Source organism: Bidens hawaiensis, unplaced genomic scaffold, assembly GCF_021521415.1.
Source record: "Bidens hawaiensis isolate Kalapana, Puna unplaced genomic scaffold, B.hawaiensis_p1.1 tig00059284_1, whole genome shotgun sequence".
Lineage (NCBI taxonomy): Eukaryota > Viridiplantae > Streptophyta > Magnoliopsida > Asterales > Asteraceae > Bidens > Bidens hawaiensis.
In genome coordinates this window covers 336-9,990 of record NW_027500696.1, presented here as the reverse complement: position 1 = coordinate 9,990, position 9,655 = coordinate 336, and the positions used below count along the sequence as shown (strand labels likewise).

Below are 9,655 nucleotides of genomic sequence, written 5' to 3'. Positions count from 1 at the left end.
GGAAAATAAAAAAACAATCTGTTGTCTCTCGTTCTTCGGCATAGGCCGAGTACCGGGCCATGGATTCTATGGTTAGCGAGGTCTTATGGGTTCGGTGGCTACTAACCGACTTGAAGGTAATCATCACCAATCCAACAGACTTGTTCTGTGACAATCAAGCTGCACGCCACATTGCAAACAATCCAGTCTTCCCTGAGAGAACAAAGCATGTCGAGATGGACTGTTTTTTTGTCCGAGAGAGAGTAGAATCCAAAGAAATTTGCCTATGCGCATTGACAGCAAGTTGCAAGTTGCCGATTTGCTAACAAAAGGTCTCGCGGCTCCTCAACTTCAATTCCTACTTGGCAAGATGGGCATTACGGATCTCCATGCTCCACCTTGAGGGGGAGTATAGAAAATAGTCTTATTTTATGATATCTTTTCCATTTATATAGGACCAATAGTCTATCTATTTCCTTGTTTAGTTGGCTTCGTTTCCACCATATTTTTGGTTCATTATTGTCTTGCTTTCATTATGAATGAATAACAAAAACATAGAACTCTCTCAATATCATCAAATTTCTAGACATATTGGCTTTAGTAGTTTAGTGTTCCTTTCTTTCTTAAAAGAAGACAAAACTAGCATGTACTACTATTTTTTACATATGACAATCCTGTTGCCCAAGACATGAAGTAAAGAAGACTGAAACAATAGTAACAATAATAGTTAAAAAACAAAAGGAGTTAACTTTACTGATCTTGGAATGTATATACACACGATGGATCTATGCAATTGGAACGACACATCTGTTCATTCATATCGTTTCACCCTAATGATTTAAACCACATCACTTAACAACTTTGTGATGTGTTATAAATCTAACCCTTCTAATTACGTAACTGAGATTTACTAACTAAACATACTTTGACATATCTAACACTACACTTTACATGGAAGGGATTAGTATCTAACAAATCTTTATCAATAATCTGAAAAGTAATGGCCATAGACATTGAACTTCAGTAATTACTCCGTCACTATCATCGTTGGTCACTGGAGTATAGGAACTGCTTTGAGTTACATGCAGCATCTCACATTTGAATCGCACAACTTCTGTAGTTATTCAAGTTCAACCCTAAAGCCCTGATGCTAATAATTAACCCAAGAATTAGAAAACAAAACAACTTACGAAAACTATATAATTACATGATTTATTATTATTGCAGACACAAGATGTAGATGTATTACCTCAGAGAAGTTGTCTTCTAGCAACAGGGATTGGTGCTTTGTTTGATATGCAGTCCCCTTTTTAATAATGCCTTCAAACTGATCATTTAGTCTCTTAAAATTGTCATAGTGAGCCATTCGGAGAACATGGGTATTGGTGATAAAATCTTTACACCTGAACCATTACAACTCCTTTCCAAATTCTACATTCTAACCTCTGTAGCTAACTGTGTCAACCAAACAAAATTATATATCTGAATGGAAGTCTTAGCATTTTTATGAGAATAAAAATATGTTTGTGATGTTACATATTTTAAGAACAGCTAACTCACAAACCCTCTGAATCTACTCCAAAATCCACATCAACGTCCACCATGAGACAAGAACCTCAACTACCTGGTCAGGAAAACCTTCACTACACATACACCTTGACACCACTAAACAACAAGCCATTTGGTGTTTACATCCAACCTCGTATCAATTTAACGCGTCTTCCTCAAGAACAAAGTTCGAATTTCTAAAGAACTAAAATATGTTAACTTAAATCCAAAAAATAACTTATCAAACTTTACATTCTACACTAATTTAAGGTAGTTATGCAGTACACCTTCTAAGTGGGGGATCATACCTTGATTAAACAATCATACTGTGGAATTTATCCACATTGATGTCGGAAAATAACCCGTTGACCAGCTTTGGTCATTTAGAGGTATGTTGGGAGGTGATCCATTGATTGAGCCAAAACCCAACCACTGAGGTGTGAATGTGTGATCCTTTGGTTCATGAATCCAATAAGTCTCCTTATTGACTAATTTGAAGTACCTAAATTTTGTAAAAGTATAATGATTATTCCTACATGCAACCAGAAGTATAAAACAAAAGCATTTCACTTTTTGACAGTTTCTTGCTCTAAAACAGATTTCAAATATTACTATCTTTGCTTTAAGTGGCAGGCTTCTTTGTTTTCCTTTTAAATTATAATCATCTTCTTCATATAAGTTAAGTATTTATCAATTTCAAAACAAAAATCAGTATGACACACAGAAAAATTAGTCAAAGAAAGTACCTCTATAATGATTTTGAGTTGCGAGTGCTAAATGCACAGAAGACCATGTATTTTGAGTTTTCCAAGTACATGCAGGCGTAAACCATATGACTCAAACTACAACTTGAATACCAGATCTTTCAACTGATCAATGCTGGATGGTAAGTCTGTTATGCTTGTACCTTCTATTTTTAACTCCTTTAAACATTGTAAGCGTCCTATTTCCTTAGGCAATTTCTCAAGTAGAATACAATTTGTGAGATGAAGACATTTTAGATGTTTCATCTCACAGATGCTGTTTGGAATATCTCGTAAGGATATACAATCCATTAAGTGCAGCTCCTCTACACACTCTAATCTGCCAATATCCTCAGGTAACTTTTTAAGAAACCAACAAGATTTTAACCGAAGAAACTTCAGATGTTTCAACCTGCAAATGCTATCCGGAAAATGTTCAATCTTTGCTGATAGCAAACTTAGCTCCTCTAGACATTTTAACTGGTCAAGCTCCTTGGGCACCTCCGGAATACTACCTTCGAATGTAAGCTTTCTTAAATGTACACCACAAATAATTCTTGATAAACTTGCAAGGTTTGCGCAAGCACATGGACTGAAAGAAGTGAGCTTAGCAAGATTTTGGGCCGATGAGAGAAGAAGGTCCTTATAAATGCATTCAAAATGGAACTTAGGCAGATTATTATCAGGGTGCAATGGGCATATATCTAAGGACCTCTCAAATATATGTAACTCAGCTAGTGAACCATCTGAAGGAAACCCTTGGCCAACCAAACATGGTTTCAACATGACACAACCACCTAAAAAACCAACACGAGTGTGGATTTCTACCAACTTATAACAATTATGAATATATAAATGCACAAGACATGGAAATAACCCAAGATAAAGGGTTCTCAGCTTAGAACCATCAATGCTAATGGTTTTGAGCCCATGACTTACAATGGGCGTGCGAAGTTCTAGCATGTCCCCACACTCAAAAATATGTAACTTCTTGAGATTACAATTTCGTGTAAGGTTAAGGGTTTTCAACTTACAGCAATCTTGGAGGTGGAGGTCTTTAAGTTTGGGGTTTTCAACAAGCATTTCGACCAGATTATCACGTTTTCTTACTTCTAGTGTTTCGAGATTCTGAGCCCGCACAAGATCCAAGGTACTGATCAGCTTACAACAATCAATACTAAGGGATTTGAGCCTAAAACTTTCAAAGGGCATGCGAAGTTCTACCAAATCATCACATTCTCTTACTTTTAGTGTTTTTAGATTCTGAGCCCACGAAAGATCCAAGGTACTGATCAGCTTACAACAAGCAATACTAAGGGATTTGAGCTTAGAACATTCAATGGGCATGCGAAGTTCTACCAAATCATCAAGTGTTTCGAGATTCTGAGCCCGCACAAGATCCAAGGTTCTAGTTAGCTTACTAAAAGCAATAACATGGAATTTGAGCTTAGAACTTTCAATGGGCATGCGAAGTTCTACCACATCACATCTTGTAACAACAAGTGTTTCGAGATTCTGAGCCAGCACAAGATCCAAGGTACTGATCAGCTTACAACAATGAGTACTAAGGGATTTGAGCTTAAAACTTTCAAAGGGCATGCGAAGTTCTACCAAATCATCACATGCTCTAACGTCTAGTTTTCGAGATTCTGAGCTCGCGAAAGATCCAAGGTGCTGATCAGCTTACAACAAATAGTGCTAAAGGATTTGAGCTTAAAACATTCAATGGGTATGCGAAGTTCTACCAAATCATCACAAAAGCCAACTTCAAGTGTTTCGAGATTCTGAGCCCGCACAAGATCCAAGGTCCTGATCAGCCTACAACAATCAATACTAAGGGATTTGAGCTTAAAACTTTCAGTGGGCATGCGAAGTTCTACCAAATCATCACAGTTTCTAACTTCTAGTGTTTCGAAATTCTGAGCCCGCACAAGATCCAAGGTTCTAATCAGCTTACAAAAAGCAATACTAAGGGATTTGAGCTTAGAACTTTCAGTGGGCATGCGAAGTTCTACCAAATCATCACAGTTTCTAACTTCTAGTGTTTCGAGATTCTGAGCCCCCACAAGATCCATGGTAGTGATCAGCTTACAACAAGCAATACTAAGGGATTTGAGCTTATAGCTTCCAATGGGCATGCGAAGTTCTACCAAATGCGAACAATAATAATGCCTTAATCTCTCGATATTCTTAGTCAACCCAGTGTCAAAGGTTCTCAAATCACAGTCAGTGAGGTCAATGAATTTGAGTTTCGGAACCTATATATCATAAGCAGAAAACAAGATGAACTCTGTGTTATGTATGGCATACAATAGATTTCTAGCATTACTTTATATACATTTATGTATAGAAGTGTGATTATTTAATCATGAAGAAAAACACATTAAAAACACTCATTAGCGCATTTCAAATGAAATAAAAACACTAATTAACACCAAAAATGTGGCAAGTTGAAAAAAAAACACTTAACATTGATTTATTTATTAAAAACAAAAACAAAAATTAAAATATAGATTTATTTAAGGTGTATTGGTTTTTATTAATCATAACTATCAACTTTTGGTCGTTGTTGGTCCCAACTAACGAGTTGGTTGTTGACGGTCCTATCTGTTAACGTATTTTTTCCCATCCGACTAATATAATCCTAACACCGTTAGTTGTAGGCCGCCGTAAAAGGCTTTTTCCCAGAAAAGTCAAACTTTTTGCCTGAAAACTCAACTTGAACACCATCACCACCAATTGAGTCACCCACAACCAACCACCACCACTTAATTACCGCCAACCGATCCCGATGATGATTCTAGGGTTCTAGCGACCTCAATATTGTGGAATTTTACTAGAAAAAGATTCATAATGGTCCAATCTAGTGTTACAAAGATGTTTGGGCTGAAAAATGTTGAGTTTTCCGAAACTGTCAGTTCTGGCAAAAAATACGTTATTTCGACGACTTTCAACTAACGGCGTTAGAATTCTGTTAGTCGTGGACCGTTGGGAACAAATATGATAAAATGTAAGATCGTTAGCAACCAAAAGATGATAGTTGAGATTAAAAAAATCAATACACCTTTATTTAATAAAACCAAAACCTATCTTTCAAACTATTGAAACAAGTTTTCTTTTATAAAAAATGAAGATGATCCAATTAAATTTAGAGTGAAAAGGACAAGTTTTCCGATAAACACTATTTTGGTATATATTTTTGAAAGAACACCAATTTAATAAATATTTTTTTCTCATAATACGTAGGTACGAAAGGTGAAATTTCGACAGCTATCAACCACATAGAACTACGTATAATATACTCAACTCAAACAAATACTACATGGTCATAAATTTACCTTTTCTACTGCATCTTTCCAAAGTTGTCGAAGTTTGCTGGAATGCATTTCAAGGCCAACAAGATTATTCCCAATAATTTTTTTGGGTAAACACGTATAAGGGTAATTATTCCAACATATATAACGTAAACTATCTGGTAGATATATTCTATCTTCTTCAACATCATCGTCGGCCAAATTATAATAACTGATGCGTTGCGTATCATCAAATAGATATGGTATTGTACTTCCACCCGTCACCACAAGAAATATAAGTTCATTCATGTTTCGAAGACCTTTCATGATAAATTCTGGATGGAGTTTTTTTAATATTATACATCTTGTTGCTTCGACACCCTACAATAAAAGAAGTAGTTACAATTAGTACAAATAAATGTGAGCCTTACCCTGTCTTCAACCAGTACACCTTCAATTTCCTCTCCAATCCACAATCGACTATGTCTGTAAGGCAGGTTGGGGTACAAACGACGAACAATATTCTTACCCATTTCTTCAATATGGTCATGCATACACAAAATTCCATTATCAGTTATAGTTATCAGGGATTTTTGCTCGAGAACTCTCAAACCACTTCTACCATGAAGACCGTAACTTTCAAGTGCTATGATTGCCTCTGCTTTCTTCCAACCTTTTAGTATGCATGCAACATCTAAGAATATTTCCTTAGACTACCCTTATTGGCAATCTCATAATGAGATTGGTGGGCCCAAAGTTAAAAAAAAAATTAAAAAAGAAAATCAAGCATTCTAGATTGGCAATCTGGGTTGGTGGAGCAAACCCAGATTGCAATCCAAACTAACCCCCAATAACATAATTATTCAATTAACTTTTAATATTCGAACTAAAAAAAATAATTAAATACACGATATTTCTTAAAAAAAAATTATGAACATTCCGACATAAATTTTATTAAAAACGAACTTCGTTAAAAAAAACTTTTTTTAAGTTGGGATGGGTTGTGAATGTGTGTTAAAAATTGAGTAGGGTTAGGTGTGTGGATTGAAGAGAGAGAAATTAATTTTATAATGTGATATTGAGATTGTGAGATTGTTAATGGGAATAATCTTATCCTCTTCTAGACCGTTATAGCTTATTCTAGTATTTCTTGAGTTTCCTTTAAAGGAATTGTTTTTAGTCTTTCTAATGCATCTGTCCATTCAAGCTCATCTTTACCAAGTAGGAATGAACCCAGAACTTTAATAATTAAAGGAAGACCGGCAGCGTAACGTACAACTTGTCTTGATAGCTCTTTGTAACTTTGTTTTGGAACCTCTCTTCCAAATGCATACCTATTAAAGAGGCAAATTGCTTCCTCATATGATAACAACTTGACATCAAGAATCATGTTCTTTGGCACTCCGTGAGCTACCAACACTTTTTCTTCTCTTGTTGTAATGTTAACTCGACTGCCTGGCTTAAACCAACTAAGCTCACCGGCAGGCCTCAAGCTGGTCTATATGATCCACATCATCTAGAACATCAAGAGCCTTTTTACAACACATCCTTTTTTTCATCAAAATTCTCCCTTCATAAACACCATTTACGTTGATGTTTTTTTTCTTTAACACATCTGAGAGTACTTGTTTCTATAACGACTTTAAACCGCACGATGGGATTTTTGAATTTTCCCTTACATTCTCAACAAAACTTGAACCGTTGAACTGAAAGGATATTTGATCAAAAACAACTCTTGCCAAAGTCGTCTTTCCAGCTCCTCCCATTCCCTTAATCCCTATCATGCGAACATCATAGATATTAGTTTCTAAAGATGAAACTACATCTTTGACACATGTCTCCATGCCTATTAACTTTTCATCAATGCTAGAGTTAACGAAACGTAATTCTTGTGAGATCTCTTCAACAATGTTTTGGATGAACTTAGCTTCATGTCTGTGTTAAAGAAGATTCAATTAGATTACTCAAACTCCTAAATGAAAAATTACTCTTAGATATACTCATCATGCTTAATGTTGTCTTTCAACATAACTAAAAATAAAAAATGATATGCCGTGAATGATCCTTTTAACATACTAATAAAGATATGCAGAAGAAATTACGTACCCATCAAAAGTGTTCTTCAACTCCCACCCGGCCAGACCGGCTGCTTCTTTCAGAGCATCTCTCCATCTCTCTTAATCCTCTTCATTTACATGTTTGGCAAATGCTGCTCCAACAACCCCACTTTGGTTGCGGATTTCTGTGGGTTCAACATCATAGAAGAGCGGGTAAGCGGTATGCTCGTTCGTCCTCTGGCATTCCATAATCTTGACGAGCTCGTCTAAGCACCACGATGAAGATGCATAATTCTTGGAGAAGACAATAATGTAAGTGTAAATGCCATTCTGCTTGACAGCGTGATAGAGGTTATCAACAAAGTTCTTACGGGTGTCTTCACCCCTAAATTACGTCATTATGGTTATGGTTTGATCACTTATTTCATTATAGACAACTAAAAGTTAAAGCTTCTTTGGTTTCCTTTGGCTTTTTACGAGTTGATTGGTGTTTTTATTTAAATAATTTTATATTAATATGATTTTCTAACTTTCTACAAAATGTTTATAAGACTAATTTATACAATAAAACTAGTGTCTACCCACTTCGCTTTGCCCGGGTGAAAACAACGTATAAGGCAATACGTAGTGGGTGGAATTTTGGGGCAAATTCCGGCGATTTTGGGCGCGAAACCGCTCTGGTGGGCGAATTGTGGGGCGAATTGTGTGTGTGGGGGGGGGGGGGGGGACTGTTTGTCACCTTGCTTCACTTTGGTTATATTATTATTATACGAGTAAACGTAGTCATCTAATTCCACAAGATAAACCGATTAAATCACTTAAGGGTTGTCCAGTGGACCACCTGTCATATTCCCACACTTACCCGTTGCTTGCCCTTAAGCAACTCAATCATTCAAAGTTAAACGTTGACTCATTCAACAAAATGCATTTCGATTAAGGTCCTAAGTCATACCCTATTCCCTCAAGTTTCGTAATTGCACTATTAATGCATTTATTTATCAAATTTAGAAATTCAACCAAACGTAACACGTTTCCTATTTTTCTTTCACGCAACACCCCCTCTTGAACTTTCCACTCAATACTTTTCTCAAAGCTAGCATGATGCGCTAGTCCACCCAAATGCACGTTTGTCAATCTACTATAATAAGCTTGTGTAACTATCGAACCTCCACCTAATAAATGCATAGACACTCGCACAAATCAAAAGGGCTTATTATGGGCTGTAACGGGGCCAAGTGTTCGGGTACGAAATGGGAATATTGAAAGTAGCTCAATGATTCGATCCAGCTTATTACATAAATTCTAAGAAAAACCTAAGAAATAAAATAACAACTACATACACGACTATTTTTTTTCTTTTTCTCTCTCTTTTTTTAATACATAATACCTTGAACACTGAATCTCCAACAACTTTTCTTTTTCTTTTTCTTCAATTTTTTTATCGATAATGCAACTAACATAATACTTTCTACTTTCTATTGATGAGTACAAAAACAATTACAAATACAACGAAAAAACTACTAAGCCGGATCGTCTCGCAATTTAACATCGGGGTAGATTGAGTAAAAAGAATAAGTCCAAAAACGTTTTCTAAGGAAACCAACCCCCGCCCCTCTCATTAACCACACTCATATGTATAGTGTATGAGGCCCAACCCCCAAAACCCGAACTCTCACTCGTCCAGATGAGGCTATACCTAAATGCCTTTATCATTTTTGCGCTAATGCCAAGCTAAGGTCTCAGAACGCATTCATTACACAAGTTCTAACAAGAAGGGTCACACTGCTTATCTTCAATTAATGTCAACCATGAAAACCCGTGGTATAAAGTTCTAACCTAAAATTTGTTACCGGCATGTTACGCAAAATAAATAACCAAAAACATGTCACTCTTGGCTGAAAATGTATTACCATTTCCTTTAAAACTTGGCAATACTCACACACAGGAATTATGAACATGAAAAGGGATCTTTATCTCAACACAACTTTTGAACCACACACCAAAATTGAAAAAAATTTATTTTTGAAAATTTTAA

At 36.0% G+C, this 9,655-nt stretch overlaps 1 pseudogene across 1 annotated transcript; it reads right to left on the bottom strand.

Moving 5' to 3' along the window:
• Nucleotides 1–795: 795 nt before the first annotated feature.
• LOC143602648 (uncharacterized) lies at nucleotides 796–9,333 on the bottom strand (annotated as a pseudogene). Its single transcript, XR_013147886.1, has 10 exons — nucleotides 9,225–9,333; nucleotides 9,008–9,095; nucleotides 7,670–8,005; nucleotides 6,676–7,498; nucleotides 5,995–6,276; nucleotides 5,609–5,944; nucleotides 2,274–4,528; nucleotides 1,516–2,029; nucleotides 1,229–1,430; nucleotides 796–1,093 (listed from the first exon to the last, which is right to left on the bottom strand). The product of XR_013147886.1 is annotated as an uncharacterized LOC143602648 (transcript).
• Between the last annotated feature and the right edge of the window lie 322 nt (nucleotides 9,334–9,655).